We start from the raw sequence: 22,327 nt of genomic DNA, 5'->3' as shown, positions 1-22,327 counted from the left end.
GGTATACTGTGGAATACCATGTTGATGAATAGCGTGGGCACTGTCCCAGGTATACTGTGAAATACATTGTTGGTGAATACGGTGGGCACTGTCCCCGTGTATACTGTGAAATACAGCATTGATGAATAGTGTGGGCACTATCCCCAGGTATACTATGAAATACACTGTTGGTGAATAGCGTGGGCACTGTCCCCGGGGTATACTGTGAAATACCATGTTGATGAATAGCTAGGCACTTTCCCCTGGTATACTGGCTTTTCCTTCTACTTTCACATCTCTAACCCCAGTTTGGTGGGACCTCCTTGTGCACACCTCCGTCCTAGAGTGCATTTCCTATAAAATTTCCATGAGTTGTACTTTACAATTTTTCTTCAAGTTTTTATAATGCTTTGATATACCGCCGATATGGAAAAGTATACACAGAAGAAATAATTTGCTTCATGAATTTTTGCAAAGTGAACACAAACACATAAAAATTCATCAAGATCATAAAGAGAATATTAGTGATTCAGAAATCCACGTCCTACCCTCCGCTGCCTTGGTAACAACTTCTTCTCTAAATAGCCCCCGTATGCACTTCCAACCCTGTGTATGCTTTACCTGTATTTGAACTTTATGTGAATGTCTTTGTAGTCTTTTCAACATTATTTTTTACTGAGGTCTGTTCATTTTGTTGAAGGTGAAAGTTGTACATTAATAATAATTGCTGAATATTTATATTGTGAACATATCATAGTTAATTTATTTCCTTTTTGATAATACTTGCTTTCATTTTTTTTTGGCCTATTTTACCTATGTCTTCTCTGAACAATCCCTGATAACTAATGATGGTGAAGTTTGAGGCATTTGTCAGTGTCTACTCCACATTTTTGCCCATTTTTATTTTTATAAAATAAAAAGTATCCACATTATCTTATTATTTTCTTTTAATAAACAAATTATTTTAGATATATACCTAGTAGAGGAATTATAGGATAGAATGGCAGGTCTATTTTTAGATCCCTAAGTGTTCTCCAGCATCTTTCCAAAAGGAACCTATTAATTTGCATTCCCACCAGCAGTGTAGAAGTGTTCCCTTTTTTCCACATCCATATCCAGAAGACCAAAAATCACATTATAACAAAGATATTGATACCATAATGTCTATTGCAGCCCAATTTATAATTGCTAAGTCATGGAAGAAGCCCAAGTGCCCATTGACCCACGAATGGATTAATAAATTGTGGTATATGTACACCATGGAATATTATTCAGCCTTAAAGAAAGATGGATAATTTACCTCTTTCATGTTTACATGGATGGAGCTGGAACATATTCTTCTTAGCAAAGTATCTCAAGAATGGAAGAAAAGGTATCCAATGTACTCAGCCCTACTATGAAATCAATTTATAGCTTTCATATGAAAGCTATAACCCAATTATAGCCCAAGAATATGGGGCAAGGGGAACAGGAGGGGAGTAGAGGGGGAGGATGAGTGGAGGGAGGGTAATTGGTGGGACCACATCTATGGTGCATCTTACAAGGACACATGTGAAATTTACTAAATGTAGAATACAAATGTCTTAACACAATAACTAAGAAAATGCCATGAAGACTATGTTACCCAGTTTGATGAAAATATTTCAAATTATATATAAAACTAGCACATTGTACCTCATGATTGCATTAATGTACATAGCTATGCTTTAATACAAATAAATAAATAAAGATTCCAATTTTAATATGAAACAAGTTATTAATTTTATTCACAGCTAGTACTTTTCATGTTCTACTTAAGAAATCTTTGCCAAGACTAATATCACAAAGATATTTATTCCTTTAAGTTCTCTAAAAGTTTTACATTTAGAACAGCAATCTATTTGGAATGGATGATTTTTGTGTATTTGGTATAGGACAGAGGTCAGGACTGCTGCCTTGCCAAGTGGGTATTCAATCAACCCACACACAGTTAATTGAAAAGAACGCTATTTTCTCATTGCATTTCAACATTAAGTGTATCGGCCATAAAGCCAGTATTCCAATATCGAAGAATGTTTTCCTAGAATCGTTACTGAGAAATTCTACTTGTCTTTGCCAATATCATACAGTATTAAATATTGTAACCTTAAAAACTATGTGATTCCCCTCACACTTGTTAGGATGGCTAGTTTAGTTTTTTGTTGTTGATGTTGTTGTTTGTTTGGTTTTGGTTTTTCATGAGCCAAAGTGTTATTTATTCATTTCTTCTGCTGAAAGTAGCTTCAATGACATCCTTGGTCTGAGGCTCTTAGCCTTAGTCCTTAATTACTATACAACTGCAACCAAGCACCTTACAGGGTTTCCCCACTCTGTCAGTTTTACAAAGGCCCACCCATTCCCCTACTTTCTTGTTGTCATCAACCATAGTTAGGTTGATTTGATGTTCAGCCCAAAGAGCCTCCACCAACTTGATACATGGCTCATCACAGTTGGATGCACGTACACACAGATGGGCTTGAGGCTTGCCTAAGGCTTTGGCAGCTTAATGAATTCCACGTGCAAGACCCTGGTAGATGCGGGTGGTCTTCAGCACCTCTTCTAATGCAGCTTTAACATTCATTAAGCCTCCAGCAGCAATGCCTTCCAACACCATGGTCATGGTGGTGGGTTGCTAGTGAAGCTGAATCTTGAACCCACCCAAGCCTCTACTTCTGCCATACTCAGAGGTGCAGCAAAAGAGCAGGATGGCTAGTCATAAAAAAGAAAAGAAAATAGCAACAAATGTCGGTGAGGAGGTAGAGAAACTGGAACCCTTTTACACTGTTTGTAGGATTGTAAAATGGTATGAGCCACTGTGGGAAAAGTTATGGTGGTTCCCCAAAACAAATAGAACTACCACATGATTCAGAAGTCCCACTTCTGGATATAAGTCCAAAAGAATTGAAGTAGAGTCTTGAAGGATATTTGTACATTCATGTTCATGCCAAGAGGCAGACACAACCCAAATTTCCATCAATGGACTAATGGAATGGAACAATATTGCGCCTTCAATAGGAAAGAAATTCTGTCACATGCTACAGTGTGTGAGAATCTTGAGGACACTGTGCTGAGTGAAATAAGCCAGGACCAAAAATACAACTACTCCACAATTCCACTAATATGAGGTATCCAAAGTAGTCAAGTTCAGAAAAACAGAAGTAAAATGATAATCACCAGGGAGCAGTGAAAAGGGAGAAAAGAGAATTTTTTAAAAAATTTAATGGGTATAGAGTTTCAGATTTCTAAGATGAGAAAGTTCTAGACATTGGAACAATTCAACAATGTAAATATACATAACAAACATTACTGAACTGCAAATAAACATGAGTGAGATGATAATTTTATGTTATTTTTTTAAACCACAATAAACTTTTTTAGAAATTACATGATATGGTAAGTTTCTGTCTCTTCAACATTGTCTTGGCTACTTTCAACCCTGTAAATTTACATGCATTTTAAAATTAACTTATATTTCTACAGAAAAAATTTACTGGGAATTTGGTTGGAATTGACTGCACTGATTTCATGGATCAACATGAAGAAAAGTTCTATAATTATAATTTCAAGTTTTCCAATTATTGATGGAAATTGATAGACCTATTTATTACTCATTCAATCTCTGTATTATATTTATAGTTTTCAGGGTAGAGATTCCATATGTATTTTATAATAATTATAAATTAAAAATATAATGATTTCCAATATTATCATGATTTTGTTGTCTTTTATTTGTTGCTGGTACATGGAAATACTGATTTTATGTTGATATCATATCCAGCAATTTTGCAAAATTCACTTATAAACCTGATTGTTTGGATTTCTATGAATTCAATTCTGTTACCTTAAATAGTGCACATTTGGGGGTCTTTCTTAGCCTATAAACTTCTTCTTTCTTTTTTTTTATTACTTTGGCTAGCATTAAAGAATGATGTTGAATTTACATGTTAATGGAAGTCATGTTTTCTGTAGCTAATTTCAGTAAAACATATTCCTTTTCCTTTTTTAGCTTATTTTAGTCTGGGTATTTTTGATCTGTATTTCACTTCTGTTACACTCCATTTTCTGTTGTATAGTAGGCTGATAAACCCATCAGTTGAGTTCTCAATTACCAGTATATATAATGCATTTTCCAGTTATAAACATTTAATTTTTTATAGACTGGGGTGCCGAAAACATATGCATTTTAAGAGATGTTATCTATGTATTACTTTTCTAAGTTGAATTGAATTAAAGTAGCAATGTATACTGAGATTCACTCCCAGGTTGGCATTAATGAAATGAATGCTAGCTTCACAGGGTGACGTGCAGGATGGTCAAAGAAAACGTGGAAGTGTGGTTGTCATGGCGGGGACACAAGTCCGTTTTGAAGTGGTATTTGAAATTCAGAATGGTATACAAGTACAAAAATGGAGGACATGTATGGGAAACCTCACAGGATGTGGTGTGCTCTAGAAAACCTGACTATACTGAGGGTACTTCAGGAATAAATTGACATGGCATGCACACAAGTGAACACTTACTTGGTCACTTCTAGGCTGAAGTATCTGGACACTGATGGCAATCACTTTGAACACCTCTTACAATTCCAGAAGTCAAATGTGACTTGGATTCTCCTTTTGTTATCATTGTATATTGAACATTACAATTTTAGTGCAATCTTACCTTTCTTAAAATATGTATACATTTTTTGGCACCCTTCATATATTTCAATTATATAGCAAATTTCTTCAGTTATAAATATTTTATCCCTCTTTCCTCTGTTTATTTTGTAATCATAGCTTTTGTTTTTTTTTGTTTTTGTTTTTGTTTTTTGAGACAGAGTCTCACTATGTCACCTTGGGTAGAGTGCTGTGGCTTCATAGCTCACAGTGACCTCAAACTCTTGGGCTTATGTAATTCTCTTGCCTCAGCCTTCCAAGTAGCTGGGACTATAGGCACCTGCCACAATGTCCAGCTATTTTTTTGTTGTACTTGTCATTGTTGTTTGGCAGGTTTAGGCTGGGTTCAAACCAGTGTATGTAGCCTGCACCCTACCTGCTGAGTTACAGGAACCGAGCCAATCATAGCTTTTAAAATAATTTTCTCATCAAGACAATACCCACATCAGCAGTGAATTTGTCTCTATGCTCTTAGTTTTGGGTCTACAATCCTGTGTTTTGGAATACCTGGTAATTTTTAGTTTAATGCCACATGTATATGAAAATTGTGCAGAAGTGTATATATATTAAGGAAGAAATCATATAAGATTGGTCATAGCAACAATCTTCATACAAAATAAAATGAGACATATCATAGTATTATAAAAGATAGCATAAGTTATGATTCTTCCATATATTGGAATATTATACAGAAGTGAGAACTATTATTACAAGTTGCCTCAAAGATAAGTCCCACAAAACACAATAGTTAGCAAAAAAATAAATTAGTGTAAATAAAATATCATTTACTATATAATTTCATTCAGGTAATGGTGTAAAAATAAGCAAAACAAATTTAGGTTTTCAGAAGTTAATGTAATAGTTACTTTGGGGTGGATGAAGTTTCTGAATAGGGTTTCTGAGGTGCTATAGCTCCAGTTCTTAATACGGGCTGATTTTACATGTATGCTCACTTTATGAAAAAACATTGAACTGAAAACTTATGGTTTGTAATTTTTTCTTCATATTAAGCATTGATAAATTTTCAGAAATAAAAAGTAAACTGAGATATTTCTTTCTTGTGCAGTAGTTTGACCACATAATCTGATGGTTAAAGCTGTAGAAAAACAGGAACTCCCTACAAAGTAGTAACTGTGCAGAAGAGAATTTGTTACTATCCAGCAAAATTTCATGTGAATCACATTGTAGTCAAGGTATCCCACTTTGGGAGATGTATAGCAAAAGCAAATTGACATATTCAGAAAATAATGTATGCACAAGGTATGCATCTGCCAACATTTTTTTAAAAATGAAGGATAATTCATAGGCTATTGACAATGATTCTTCACATGGAAAGGAAAGAAAATGTATAGTAGTGGAGAGAATTTGTGTAACTTTTCTGAAGGCACATTCTTTTATGGTTATCTTTTGGTCACATGTAAACGTTTTACACAAATATAATACTAAACTAAGAAAAAAATTAAAACTTCTCTTATAAATAGACATTAAATCACTTATGGATGAATCCGTATGAAACTTAAAAAAATAATAATCCAGTGGGAGGGGGAAAGATATAGAGAAAATAGTTGGGTTCAAAACTGTTAAAGCTGAGTAATGGGACCATGAGCATTCACTATATCATTATTTTTTATTTAATGTATGCTTGAAATTTTCAACAATGAAAAATTATATAAGAATATAAAAGAAATAATAAAAATATGGAGGAGGCAATATAGCCAAATGGAGCCAGCTTTCCACAGAGGCTCCCATCCAGAAGGAGAATTAAAGGACAGAAGTTTATCAAGTAAGCTGATGGTTTGGAGCTGAGCCAAGAGAGAAGACTGAAGAGTGCAGATAACCCTTGCTGAAGTGAGCTGCAGCCCCAAGGAAACAAACAATAGGTACAAAAACATCGCCAAGCAAACAGGAGTCCCCTCCACCATGAGAATAGCTCACAGTGTACTTTCTACAAACAAACAACCAGAGTAAAGATCTCTTCTTTTTCTATTCCATGGGAGAGCTACTAAAGATTGGATCTCCTTCCCCAGAGAGGACCCACTAGTGTGCCATGGCACTCTCCTGCCAGGCAAAAAACTGAACATATACTCTACTGACAATTCTGAACTCACAGCACTCCCCTCCATTCCCACCCCAAGGTCTGGAAGCCTGCTCCCCACAGAGTCCATAATCTTGGGCATTTTCTCAAGAGGTATGGACAAGGTATGAGTTGTTACAAGTCTGTGCTGAATCACTGGCATGGGTGTAAAGCAGGGACTGTAGAGTAAGGGAGCCAAGTGGGAGAGGGAGAAATGGTGCCCTGTAGCACAGCGCAGCACCAGCAGCAGCTGTGATGGCAGGAACAACAGGGCTCAACCCCCTGGGGAAATTTTGGAGAAATAGTTCCCATCTCTCTTAGCAACCAGAGGGAGTCAGCCCTCTACTCTAGTTTCTGTAGCAGCCACAGAAACTCAGGCCCTGTGATCAAAGGGCATGCCTGAGGCAGTACCTGCCTACGTGGAGCATGGTGGGGATGGAGACTAGAATATACACACCCAGAAGCAGCATACTCATAGGGCAGGCTGAGTCAAAATTTCTGCTTTTGTGAGCCCAAGATGCACCCAGCCCCTGGTGGAACATAGCTAGGAGAAAGCAGGTATGACAGTGACATCAGCTCAGGGAGGGGCATGAACTGAGAGCCCTTTGTGAACTCTAACCACACCCACCCCAAAACAGAGAGCAGCAAAGACAGAGATACCAGCTCCGTGAGAACTGGTACAGTGGCAGTGGCACAGGGAGGGGCTGAGTCACAGTTTCTATGAACTCAAACAAAGCCTGGCCCACACTGGAATACATCCAGACAGGAACACAAATTCTGTGAGAATATAAGTGGCAACAACATCAATCTGGTGTTGGGCTGGAACTAAATGAATCACCCCACCCCACCCGAGGTAGTCAGGCTGCAGCTCCCCCTGCCAGCTGGTGACAGAGTGCAGTGGCCTGGCCAAGAAGACGTAGATCTCCCTGTGATTTAAGCAGGTACAAACCCCTGGCATATCTGCTCATTGAAGGGAACTGGGCCACAGCCCTTTGCGGTTACCAGTGACTGGGTGTGACAGAGGTACAAGGTGGGGAGAAAGGTATCAACCTCCCTAGAATAACTCATTTGCTGGGTGGGCCATTTACAATCCACAGAGCACCAAAGTGAGCCATACTCGAGCTGCCAGCAGACCCCTGCTATCTACATGCTGGAGACATTATGAACACTCCCACTTGAGACTTTGTGCTGACTGGGACAATTGATTTGGAACTCTTGACCTGGGCCAGTCACCTGAGGAACATCCAAGATGGTACACTGGTTGTGTTGCTATGGGAAGGTCTGATTTTCCTTTTCCAGTTGTTGCCTGTAGGGGGTGGGGTGTCTTAGTTGCTTGTATTTCTCCATAGCTGAGACTTCAAACCAGAATTACTGATTCACTATGATTGGACAGAGACCAGCTGAATACACAACAGAGCCACCTAGCCCCACCATACCAAGCAGATCCCTAGTGTCTTAGGCTGTAATACTGTACGGGAACTTTGTAAACCTCTAGGGGAAAAGAAACAGACACCAGTACCAGCTCTTGGGCAAAGGGCTGGTTAAACACTACTCCAGGAGCCCCAAACCCAACTTCACCTTATCTGCTCATCTAGCCAAATGGTGAAAAATAATCATGGGTGGAATCAGCAGAAACACTCTGGCAACATGAATAATCAGAGTAGATCAATTCCCCCAAGTAATGACAAGACGGACACACCAGATGATCCCATTCATAAACAAATGGCTGAGATATCAGAAATCGAGTTTAGAATTTGGATGGCAAATAAGATTAACAGAATGGAAGTAAGGTGGAATTAGAAATTCTAGGAATAATTCAAAAGTTGTTGCAAAAATTTAATGAATTCAAAGACAAAATCACCAAAGATTTTAACACATTGAGAAAAGAATTTGCAACCCTCCAAGATATGAGAAATACAGTATAATTCCTCATTACCAGAATGAAGCAGGCAGAAGAAAGGATTTCTGACATTGAAGACAAAGCTTTTAAATGTTCCCAAATATTCAAACAAGAAGAGAAGTGGTGAGCAAAAATGGATCATTCTCTCAGAGAGCTCTGAGATAATTTCAAAAAACCTAAAATTCACTTTATAGGAATTCTGAAGGTTACAAGGTTGCTTCGAAAGGCCCAGATGCTCCACTCCAAGAGATAATCAAGGAGATCTTCCCAAACATGGCAAGAGATTCTGAAAATCAGATAGCAGACATCTTAAGAACCCCAGCTTGACTCAATCCAAATAAAGCATCTCCCAGACACATTATAATTAACTTCACCAAAGTTAATATGAAGAAGAAAATTCTGCAAGTAGCCAGACATAAGAAAACTATAACCTACAAGGGGAAGAGTGTTAGAATGACTGCAGATGTCTCTGCTGAAACTTTTCAAGCTAGAAGAGGACAGTAATTGAACTTTAACCTCCTTAAACAAAATAACTTTCAACCCAGGATCCTGTATTCAGCTAAAATGACTTTCATTTATGATGGAGAAATTAAATACTTTAATGACATAGATATGTTGAAGAAATTTGCCATTACTAAACCAGCTCTCCAGGATATTCTCAGACACACCCTTCACAATGACAACCACAATGCTCCACCACCAAATAAATTCACTCAGAAACTTTTGAGAAGATTCCAAATTCCACAGTGGTGAAAGGATTAAAAATGCACACTGCACTTTCAAAAAACTCAATACCCAAAGTACTAACAGGGTTATCAATACCTCAATTAATGTGAATAACTTAAATTGCCCTCTAAAGAGGCACAGGTTGACTGGATACAAAAACTCGGGCCAGATATCTATTGCATACAAAAATCTCATCTTACTTTAAAAGATAAACATAGACTCAGGGTAAAGGGATGATCATCTATAATTCAAGCAAAGAGAAAGCAGAAAAAAACAGGTATTACAATGTTATTCACCAATACAATAGGATTTAAACCAACAAAAGTAAGGGGGGGAAAGGATGGTTACTTCATATTTGTTAAGGGTAACACTCAACATGATGAGATTCCAATTATTAACACTTATGCGCCCAACCAGAATGTGCCTCAATTTATAAGAAAAACTCTAACAAAAGTGAGCAACTTGATTTCATCCAACACCATAATAGTCGGATATTTTAACACCCCTTTGGCAGTGTTGGATAGATCCTCTCATAAGAAATTAAGCATAGAAATTTTAGACTTAACCTTAACCATTCAAAAATTTAATTTAACAGACATCTACAAAACATTTCACCCTAGCAAAACTGAATACACATTCTTCTCATCAGCCCACAGAACATACTTCAAAATTGATCACATCTTAGGTCATAAGTCTAACCTCAGCAAATTTAAAAGAATAGAAATTATTCCTTGCATCTTCTCAGACTATCATGAAATAAAAGCTGAAATCAGTAACAACAGGAATCTGCATACCCATACAAAAATATGGAAGCTAAATAACCATATGCTGAATGATAGCTGGGTCATAGATAAGATTAAGAAGGAAATTACCAAACTTGTGGAACAAGACGATAATGATGACACAAATTACCAGAACCTCTGGGATACTGCAAAGGCAGTCCTAAAAGGGAAATTTATAGCATTGAAAGCCTTACTCAAGTGAACGGAAAGAGGTGAAGTTAACAACTTCATGGGACATCTCAAGCAACTGGAAAAGGAAGAACATTCCAATCCCAAACCCAGTAGAAGAAAAGACATAACCAAAATTAGAGCATAATTAAATGAAATTTAAAACAAAAGGATTATACAGCAGATCAATAAATCAAAAACTTGATTTTTTGAAAAGTTGGTTTTCTATCGATCAAATATATAAAACTTTTAGCTTATCTAGCCAGAAATAAAAGAGTAAAATCTCTAATTTCTCAATCAGAAATGACAAAGATGAAATAACAAATACTCCTCAGAAATTAAAAAAAAAATCCTTAATGAATATTACAAGAAACTCTATTCTCAGAAATATGAAAATATGAAGGAAATAGCATGCCACCTTCCTAGACTTAGCCTGAATGAAGTGGAAATGTTGAACAGGCCTATATCTAGTTCTGAAATAGCATCAACTATACAAAATATCCCTAAAAAGAAAAGTCTGGGACCAAATGGCTTCACATCAGAATTCTACCAAACCTTTAAAGAGAAACTAGTACCTATATTATTTATCCTTTTCCAAAATATAGAAAAAGAAGGAGTACTTCCCAACACATTCTATAAAGCAAACATCACCTTCATGCCCAAACCAAGAAAAGACCCAACAAGAAAAGAAAATGATAGACCAAAATCTCTAATGAATATCAATTCAAAGATATTCAATAAAATCCCAGAAAACAGAATCCAGCAACACATCAAACAAATTATACAACATGACCAAGTGAGTTTTATCACAGGGTCTCATGGCTGGTTCAATATACCTAAATCTATGAATATAATTCATCACATAAACAAATTAAAAAACAAAGACCATAATATTCTCTCAATGGGTGCAGAAAAAGCTTTTGACAATATCCAGCATCCTTTCATGATCAGAACACTTAAGAAAAATTGGTATAGAAGGGACATTTCTTAAACTGATAGAGGCCATCTATAGTAAACCCACAGCCAGTATTGTATTGAATAGAGTTAAATTGAAATCATTTCGACTCAGATCAGGAACCAGGCAAGGTTACCCACTGTATCCACTGCTTTTTAACATTGTAATGGAATTCTTAACCATCACAATCAGACAAGAAAAGGTCATCAATGGTATGCACCATCACAATCAGACAAGAAAAGATCATCAATAATATAAGGTCAGAGATCAAATTTTCACTCTGAGATTATATGATTGTATATCTGGACAACCCCAGGGCTTCAACTACAAAACTCTTAGAAGTGATCAAAGAATACAGCAGCATCTCAGTTTACAAAATTAACACACAAAAATCTGTAACCTTTATATATACCAACAATAGTCAAGCTGAAAAAACAGTCAATGATTCTATTCCTTTTACAATAGTGCCAAAGAAGATGAAATATTTGGGAGTTTACCTAACAAAGGACGTGAAGAATCTCTATAAAGAGAACTACGAAACTCTAAGAAAAGAAATACCTGAAGATGTTAACACATGGAAAAACATACTATGCTCATGGCTGGGAAGAATAAACATTGTTAAAATGTACATAATACCCAAAGCAATATACAATTATAATGCAATCCCTTTTAAGACTCCACTGTCATACTTTAAAGATCTCAAAAAAACAATACTTCATTTTATATGGAATCAGAAAAAAAATTGAATAGCCAAGGTATTACTCAGAAATAAAAACAAAGCCAGAGGAATCACACTACCAGACCTCAGACTACCATAAATTGATAGTGATCAAAACAGCATGGTACTGGCACAAAAACTGAGAGGTAGATGTATGGAACAGAATAGAGAACCAAGAGATAAACCCAGATACTTACTGTCATTTGGTCTTTGATAAGCCAATCAAAAACATTGAGTGGGGAAAATATTCCCTATTTAACAAATGGTGCTGGGTAAACTATCTGGCAACCTATAGAAGACTGAAACTAGACCCACATCTTTCATCATTAACAAAATTAGACTCTCACTGGATTAAAGATTTAAAGGTTTATATGAAACTATAAAAATAGTGGAAGAAAGTGCAGGGAAAACACTTGATGAAATTAGCCTGGGAGAATATTTTATGAGGAGGACCCCTCGGGCAATTGAAGCAACACCAAAAACACATTACTGGGACCTCATCAAACTAACAAGCTTCTGTACAGTTAATAATGCAGTATGTAAAGCAAGCAGAAAGCCCTCAGGATGGGAGAAGATATTTGCAGGTCATGTTCTGACAAAGGTTTAATAACCAGAAACCACAGAAAAGTCAAACATATTAGCAAGAAAAGACCAAGTGTTCCCAACTCATTGTGGGCATGGGACTTGAAGAGAAACTTCTCTGAAGAAGACAGGCACACGGTCTACAGACATATGAAAAAATCCTCATCATCCTTAATCATCAGAGAAATGCAAATCAAAGCCACTTTGAGATATCATCTAACTCTAGTAAGATTCAGCCCACATCACAAAATCCCAAAACCATACATGTTGATGTGGACATGGAAAAAAGGGAACACTTCTACACTGCTGTTGAGAATTCAAACTAATACATTCCTTTTGGAAAGATGTTTGGAGATCACTTTGGGATCTAAAAATAGACCTGTAATCGATCCTGCAATTCTTCTACTAGGTATATATCCAGAAGACCAAAAATCGCTTTATAACAAAGATATACGTACCAGAATGTTTACTGTAGCCCAATTCATAATTGCCAACTCATGGAAGATTCCCAGGTGCCCAATGACCCATGAATAGATTAATAAATTGTAGTATATGTACACCATGGAATATTATGCAGCCTTTAAAAAGATGGAGACTTTACCTCCTTTATGTTTACATGGATGGAGCTGTAACCTATTCTTCTCAGAAAAGTATCTCAAGAGGGGAAGACAAATTATCCAATGTACTCAGCTCTACTATGAAACCAATTTATAAAGACCCACACTTCCATATGAATGCTATAACCCAACTAGAGCCCAAAATGAAGGGGAAAGATGAAGGGGAGAGGAGGAGGAGTGGAAGGATGGGTGGAGGGAGGGTAATTGGTGGGACCACACCTATGGTGCATTTTACAAGGGTGTATGTTAAATCTATTAGGTGTAAAATATAAACATCTTAACACAATCACTAAGAAAATGCAGTGAGGGCTCTGTTAACAAGTTTCATAAAGTATTTCAAATTGTTTATAAAATCAGCACATTGTACCCCATAATTGCATTAATGTACACAGGTATGATTTAATTTTTAAAAAAGAAATAATAAAGATAAACAAAAAACATACAGGCAGTCCCAGAGTTTCTAATATCTGACTTAGGTACAACTCTCACTAATGACTGGGGTGTAGGTCCCCAAGTTACCAATATCTGACTGACATACAACTTACATTCACACTTACAAATTGAGGCTGTTATAGGTAATAGGTAAATGTATCTGTTCCAACTTACATACATATTCAACTTAAGAACAAACCTATAGAATACAGAACCTATCTCATTTATAACCTATGGACTGCCTCATATGAACAGTGATTATCTGGATCTAATACCATGACCAATTTTTTGGTGAAATATTTCTACTTTTTGCAGTAATAGGTATTACTTTTGTAAATGGAAAATAAAAATAGCAATAGTGAAACCATCATTAGAGCAGAAATTCAAGCTTTTCTTTTGACCTATTATACCAAAATCCTCTAAAATAACATAGGAATTCATATTGTTGTGTAAGTGTATCTCATTCATAAGAAAGAAATGAGGTCTTTCTTTCTTATGAAAGGGGGCCAGACATGGTGGCTCACACCTGAAATCCCAGCACTTGGGAGGCTGAGGTGGGTAAATTGCCTGAGCTCATGAGTTAGAGACCAGCCTGAGCAAGAGTGAGATCCTGTCTCTGAAAAGTAGCTTGGTATTGTGGCAGGTACCTGTAGTCCCAGCTATTTCATAGGCTGAGGCAAGAGAATCACTTAATCCCAAGAGTTTGAGGTTGCTGTGAGCTGTGATGCCACAGCACTCTACTGAGGGTAACAAACTGAGACTCTGTCTCAAAAGGAAGGAAGGAAGGAAGGAAAGAGGGAAGGAAGGAAGGAAGGGAGCCTAGTATTATCTTAATGTTCATATTTTTCCTAAATGTCTCCATTACATGTTGTCTAATTTTTCACTGTTTTTTATTTTGTTTTGCATTATAAGTAATTTATTTTCCTGTTTGTGATTCAAATGATAGATTTGTTTTAACTGCATGTTATATTGAACCTAGGGTTGTACATTACTCAATATGCCTCAATAATCACAAATATAATACTTTAAAGACATTAAAATTTAAAATTTATCTTAATCATATATGTTTTATTCAATTTGATCTAAAGTTCCAATGAAACTTCACAACATGTACAAACCAGGGGACAAATGGGCAAAAAACTATAACACTAGAGACCAATATAAAGCATTGTACAATGGGAAGATGTGTGAAAGTGGTTTCCTTAATGAAATGTGATAGCAAAGTGATGAATTACAGACATGCCTTATTAAAATCATTTGACATCTGTTTGGGGAGATTTTTACCTCTGCAGTTATAACTATGTTGTACTTACTTGAAATTTTATCAATAGAAAATCAGAGGGAAATTTCCCTGAGACAGCTGTTGAAGGGTAACTAGGAAATGAGTTTCCCATCATTGCTTCATTTTCCTTCAAAATGAATTTATTGAAGTTGCTGGGTTGCTTATGGAAGAGAATATACACACTGCATATGCCCAAATCATTCCTTTGCACTTTGTTAAGTTTTTGTGTTTTATTTTTTGACTGAATTTTATACTTATTTTTTTTAACTACGTGTTTAATTGATGATTTATTCCCTAGGGTTCTGTTGCAATTGTTCCTTTTAAACACAATTCACATGTAATTCTCCTGTTCAACAGGAAAACCCAGTATAGTAATGTGAGACAGCTATGTAGACAAGCTGATCAGACACAGACTTAGAAGGGAAGGAGGGAGACAAGAAAGACCTGCAGACCAGGATGAAAGGAAGCACCTCAGTGCACAGACCGTCTGTCCTTCCTATAAACCTTTAAATGGGCTTAGGCCACCCATAAAAATAGTCTGGGAGCAGAGAAAAGCCTCACCTACATAGAATTCAATAGAGCACAGTGGTTAAAAATATGGATTTGAGTGTGGATGCCTCAACTAAACCCTGATTGCACCTCTTGCTAGCTGTGAGTGACCTTCACTGAATTAGTGAAACTTCAACTTTCTTTGGAAAGTGAACTCATCCTAGAAAAAGTGCTATATACCACATTGCTGAGTATCACTATGGTCACCTTTGAAGGACTCCTCTTAGGAAGCTGTCTACCAACACCAGCACCTAGTCCACTCTTCAGACCCATTTTGGGACTCTTTTTCTAGAATGGCCATCCAGAGCTGTTGTCGTGGGAGGTCAGATAATTAAGTTCACAGGTGTATTCTTGTACAATTCTGATGGCCATTCCAGAAAAAGAGTCCCAAAATTCCTTTGAAGGGTGGACATCGTGTGTAGCTTCCAAGGAGAGTGCCTCAAAATGGCCATAGTGATATTCAGCAACGAGGTATGCAGCACTTTTTCTACGAGGAGCAGTTTGCCAACTTAGTTGTCCAACCTTGTTTGTGCTCGCTGCTCTGCACTCTAAACTAGATGGCATGACCTCTTGTCTGGCTTCTAACGTGATATGAGGATCTGAAAAATAAAACAAAAAAGGGGTCTTGGAACAATTTTATACATTGACAGGGAGCTCCAAAGATCATTTCAGAAAGACAGTATAGGCCTGGAGAGGAAGATAGAAAGTTATTACAGGTGTCACTGCCTCCTTGATTTTCATAACAGAAGCCCTTTATCCCTCCTGAAATCCTTACAGATAGAAAGACGATACAGCCAAAGCAATTTTAGAAAACCTGTTAACAGAAGACATGTAATTGATAAAGGTAAGCTGTCTTGAATTTAAGGAAATTATGATCTGAAGACCAGATTTACCCTTTTGTAATTAACAAATTTGCTTTCCTATTAAGAAGCATGCAGGCTGGCAGGACAGAGAGCATCAGGCAAACAGATGCAGTGCCCTAGGCAATCAAATATTCTTTTAGGAGTTCTAGTTCAGAAAAAGTGAACAGGCAAGTATTCCCTCCATAAGCAACTAGAAAACTAGATGCAATGTACAGAACAACTGTGTCCAGACATTAGGTGACAGGCAGAGCAGGATTGTAATCCCACAAAAAAGGAAACAATGTGAGCATCATGATTATCTTAGATTTACCTGGAAGCCCAGGTTCCTATCCCAGGTATAGGAAGCCTAAACGAAACATAGCAAGGTTTCTGAGATGAGGGGACAAATTAGGATTTGAAGTTATACAGGTAGCTGGGATTCACAATAGACTTCAAAATTCTGCATAAGGGCCCCATCCAGTGTTAAGCTATGTCTATTCAGATCAGGATTCACAAGGTCAAAGAAAGAGCAACTCCTGAAAAGCTGTGAATGGAAAAACAAAGTTTCCATAAGATGATGTCCCAGCTCTAAGCAGGGAGATGGGAGAAATCTGGTAATTCAGAAGATTGTCCAGAAAGTTCCTATCACAGGACCAAGGTCAGTCTAGCCTGAGACCGAAGGCTGCTCAGAACCAACTTCTTTTTAAGGCCTTGGAATTCTCAAGCTGATTAAATGCACTAAATTAAAAGCCTGAAAGGAAAAAAAAATTAGCACTAAAGAATTAGAATGTTAGAATATTCAATCTTGAATATACAATGGAAAATTATTAGACATGCAAAGAAGCAGGAAAATGTGATGCACGTGCAGGAAGATCACGACTCAGCAGCAGTGGAGCCAAAATGGGCAGGCAGGATGTCATGAGCAGACAGGGCCACTAAATGGCATTGAACAGCTATGAAAGTTATGGTTAAAGACTTAAAGAGAAGCATACATGTACACAAGATGGATTGACGACACAAACAAGAGCAATACACAAATTCTAGAGATAAAAGATGCAACATATAAAATAAAAATTTCATGAAACAGTGAACTTGAAGACAGGACACTGCAAATACTCCAAATAGAAACGTTGAGAAACAAAAAAAGGAGGGCAATGAATAAACAGAGTTGGTGTGAACTATGAGAGAATACTATATATAACACATATAAAGTAGAAAATGAGGAAAAAGAAGAGGCAGAAAAATTATTTGAAGAAATAATGGCCATAAATTTTCCAAATCTGATGATCCAAAAGCACAGAATTTTATCATTGGCAAATTCCTGAAATCTAATAATACATAAAAATAAAATTATAAAAGTGGTCATACACATGTATAAAAGGTTACATTATATACAGAGGAACAAAGATAAGAATCACTGCTAGATTTCTTACCTAAAACAATGCAAGCCAGAAGACAACACAAAAAACAAATTTTAAATGCAAAACAATTTAAAAACTTGGCAATTTAGAGTTTAATACTCATTTAAAATATTCTTTTAGAATGCTGATGAGCCTTTTAGAATGTTAGAGAGGTAGACAATCGGAAAGGGTGTCAATGTCATGCTTACAGAAAGAAAAATCTTGGAATAATATGCAAATTAGTGCCTTTTCTAGAGTCAGTAAGAAAACTGAGGTCTTTGGGCAAACAGCTAAGCTGACATCTGGTGAGGCTCACACATTTGAAGATACAAACAAGGCCTGAGCATTCATTTAGTGGGGTTGGGGCCACAGAACACCAGGAAAACGAGAATATGAAGTTAAGATTTTCCAGACATTAAAGTTTGAATGTGTGTTGGAATAAAAATGTGCATCCCCAGGAGGCCTGAGCCATGAAGAGTTTGTATTTCCCTAGTGACCTTTCCCCTGGGAGCCCCACTAAGAGGCAATGTGAAGATTGGGGAGAATCCCAAGAGAACATTCCCATGAGACAGGCTGTGGAAGGGGACTGACCACCACCTCTCCCTGACTCCTGTTCTCTGTAGGAGAAAAGGCCATAATCAGTAGAGAAGTTCTCCAAGGATGCTGGGAATAGAATCCTGTTGCAGCTGGAGGAGAGGCATTGGGGTCACCAACAACATTCGCTCAGAACTGGCTTCTGATTTCCCCTAAGGAATAAAAATGTTAAGATTTTGCAGGGAGTGGGGCACCAAAAATATAACCTGAGGAAACTGGTGGAAATCTAATATTGCTAGGAAGTAAGTGGGGAGAAAAATAAGCTCTGTTCCTTGTGAAGGTGCAAAAATCTACGTGAGACAAGCATTAAGGAGCAAAGAATGGAGCACGTGTCACAACACCTGCTTCAGACTAAGGCTAAATTAGAACCTCAGCGATGGCTCCATCCCTTCCCCTGTTACCACTAATGCTAACAAGCATTGAGTTAAATCTTCCCTGGAATGTGCAGAGGAGTGCAGTAAGAGAAAGATTCTCTCCAGGAAACAAAGTAAGTGAGGAAGCCCTCACTATGTGATGTGAAAGTTTCTGGTACAATGACAAACTTACAACCAACCTAACTCCCAGCACTCATGCTAAGGTCTAAACAGAGAGAAAGGTGGGCTCATCTTTAAGCCTAAAAATATTTACCTCAGTATTTCATGTTTTATACAATGTGTTCACCCTTCATTGACAATTGTGATACACATGAAAAGGCAAGTCCAAACTCAGTCTGAAGAGACAAAACCATTATGAGAACTACACTCAGATAGGATACAGATCATGGGTGTGATGATAGGACCGGAAACTAAAACAACTAGGGTAAAATGTGAGGGTTCTGCTGCAGCAAGTCTCAGCTGGGTGTGAGTGTTGAAGGCTAACTCCAGGGGGAAAGGCCAGAGATAGGGCCAAACATTATAATGCACAGGGTAATCTGGGACAATAAAATTTTATCCTGTCTACAATATCCCCAGAACCAAGGCTGTACTCTAATGGAGAAAGTAAGCAACACACAAAGTCAGGTAGGACCTCTCACATACGAGATGCAAACCATGAGAAAGAATGGATTAAAAATGACAGAAATCAAAAACAAAGTAATAGAAAAGAAGAACAGCGATGATCAGCTCATCAGTAAACCAAAGGAAAGAGTTACTTCAAGTTGAAAACAGATAAATAGAAATAGTTCAAAATGAAATGTCAAAAGAAATAAGAATGGGAAAAATCTAAAAAGAAAGCCTTTAAGAGCTGTGGGAATGTTTCAAATAGAACAAAGTAAGTGCAATTGGAAACAATAGGTGAAAAAGAGAGAAAGGACAGAAATACTTCAAATAAGGAAGGTGAAGAATTTTCTGAAATTACCGACAGGCACTAAACTACAGTCCAAGACTTTCACACACCATTAAGTGAAATGAATATCAAATACAAACACACACACTCAGGCATATCATTTCTCAGACTGCCAAAAAAAAAGGCGATTTGCTCACTTTGGCATCACATATACTAAAATTTGAAATATTCAGAGATGATTAACATGGCCCTTGCCCATGGGTGACATAAAATTCCATTAATAACACTAAACAGTACACTTAAATATAGTTAAGATAGTAAATTTTATGTGTTTTTTAACCTCAATTAGAAATTTAAAATTTTTAAAATGCCAAAGAAAAGTTTGAAGAATTCAAAGAGGAAAGCCATATCACGTGGAGAGTGTGCATTCTCTACAGCCAAGCATTGCTCATGACAGTATGAAAGTAGTTCTGGGGGTGGGGGGGAAAGAGCTCTTATATATTGCAATGGCCCGTGGCCCCTCCATGGTATTTAATTTTTATCTGTATGTGTCAGGATCTGCTTCTGACACCACTTGTCAGGGCCAGGGACTGGCCAGGTCTCAGGCTCAGCTTAGGCAGGTTCCGGACATGGACCACTAAGCCACCTTGCTCAGGAACAGTTTCTCTTAGGTGCTTGAGGGCTATCTACTTTGGCTGGAGAAAAAGAGAGAGAGAGTTTCTTAGAGAGAATAAAGCAGTCTTCTTAGAACAGATAGATCTTAGTCTTTGGCAGAGCTTGGTCATCTTCAGCAGAGAGATGCATGCTGGTGTTCTGCAGGCAGGAGAGGAGACAGAGTCAGAGTAAGTGGATCCGTGACAGAATGTGCATGCTTTTTGACTGCCTTCTCCTCCAGCCTAATATAAGGCTGAGCTTGTGCCTCTCAACACCACAGGTGTAGAGACTGCCAACTCACCAATGCTCTCATCTCGCGAGCTCTCATGCTTGTTAGAACCAAATCTCTCTCCATGCCCTGTTCACCAAGGTGTTCCATTACAGGTATTTCCTATAACTCTCACTCCTCCTAGCCATAGACTATACGGGCTGCTACAGTATGGATAAATTTAAATTTAGTTAATTTTTCCTTGGGTGGGGATATAAGAATAATGACACAAAAGTTTATTGAGACCACTATCAGGAGATGAACAGGATGTGAAGACAGAAGACTTTCATAGAAACCATACAGGCAAGATCACGATGGAATGAGATCTTTAATGTGCTGAAAGAAACAAAATACATTGTATTCTTACCAGTGAAGATAAAATTCAAAAGTAATGTAGACATACTGTCTCAATCAAAATCTGGGAGAATTCTTTGCAGTAATGATCTTTTGAAGATCCTTACAGGTAAAATTATATGATGTCTGTGACATGCTTTAAGTCTTTGAGCCAAAGAAAAATGACATAATCCAAGACTGTGGATCAAAAATGAAATGAAGGTATCAAGAACAGGATGAATGTAATTCTGGCATGTGGGAAACTGAGTCCAGAAGTCCGCGAGTTAGAGGCTTCAGTGAGTGATGATGGTGCCACTATACTCTAGCCTGGGCAACAGAGCAAGAACATGTCTCTATAAAACAAAAAATAAGAAAGATAAAGAATTGGATGAGTGATTATAAAATAAAATGTTTCTTGTTTATAATTCAAGAGAGACCAAAGCACATGAGGATAAAGGATATGACTTCATTGTATGGAGTGCTGTGTGGGAGCTTGACGGGTGGTCTGGTGGTGGCCTCTCCACCTTCCTATTCTCTGAGGCCCGTGAGAATGATGAGCTGGAGGAGTTCGTGGGGAAAACCAACTGCATTGCCCATGCTTCTCTCAGCCAGAGGTCAATTTAGAGAGTATGAACAACACACAGGAGTTTACCTTGCTGCTTCATTCTTTCATTTGTGCTCCTCTATTTTCATTATGCTACTTCCTCTAACATTTGGCATGTGGTGCTGGAAATTCCCATTGACCAGAACTTTGGACATACCAGTATTATTTAGGAAATGATCTCTGAGACCAGACAATTTGCCATAGTTTGTCAAGCACTGACACCATTATAAGATCAATGTTTTGAATATGTACACCTCACAAGGTGCCGTACTATGTTTTCTTCATGACTTACATTTGTCAATAAACACTCTCATCACAGAAGCCTTAAATATCTCAGCAAATATTCTTCATTGCACTTAGAGAGTTGAGCTTCACCAGTGTTCTCAGAGACACCCTGGGTAATAAAGACGCCAACCCTGTGTAAAAAATGACGCCAACTCCATTCTCTAGAGGGGGAAAATGAGCAGCCAGGGTGTTTACACATTGCGAAGTCTGTTACAATCCCCGCTGTTCCAGTTCTTGTGTTGAAATGTCCTCCCTGTGGATTGCAGAGAAAAGTATTGCACAATTACTTATGACAATTACTCGGGAAAGCCATTTTAGCATACACAGTTCCCCAAACCTTACGACTGTGATTCAACAGAGAGCTTAAAACTGATAACTTTTAACTAACTCTCTTATTCTCTTTCCTTCAAAATTTATTGAGCATTTTCTATGCACTCTTAAATCTAAGGATATAAAGATAAATGAACCGTAGTTCATCTGCGGTTGAACAAGTAAGTGGCGAAGGGCTGGCCCTGTTTTCACATCCTCCATATTTATTAGTTCATCTCCTATAGTCAATGGGATTTTAGTGGATTTTAATAATTGGCTTTCTGGTGAAATTGTTACCTCAGAACAATTATAAATCATTACTCATTGCAAGTAAT

At 37.4% G+C, this 22,327-nt stretch overlaps 1 non-coding gene and 1 pseudogene across 1 annotated transcript; one reads left to right on the top strand and one right to left on the bottom strand.

Annotated features, from left to right (window-relative positions):
* Positions 1-2,212: 2,212 nt before the first annotated feature.
* On the bottom strand, positions 2,213-2,611 carry LOC100952330 (annotated as a pseudogene).
* A 17,117-nt stretch (positions 2,612-19,728) lies between these two features.
* Positions 19,729-19,835, top strand: LOC111727784. Its single transcript, XR_002775252.1, has one exon. It is a non-coding gene; the product is annotated as a U6 spliceosomal RNA (small nuclear RNA).
* The last annotated feature ends 2,492 nt before the right edge of the window (positions 19,836-22,327 follow it).

Source organism: Otolemur garnettii, unplaced genomic scaffold (assembly GCF_000181295.1).
Source record: "Otolemur garnettii isolate 467f Iridium unplaced genomic scaffold, OtoGar3 scaffold00123, whole genome shotgun sequence".
Taxonomy (NCBI): Eukaryota; Metazoa; Chordata; class Mammalia; order Primates; family Galagidae; genus Otolemur; species Otolemur garnettii.
This window is presented reverse-complemented; position numbering and strand designations above follow the sequence as displayed.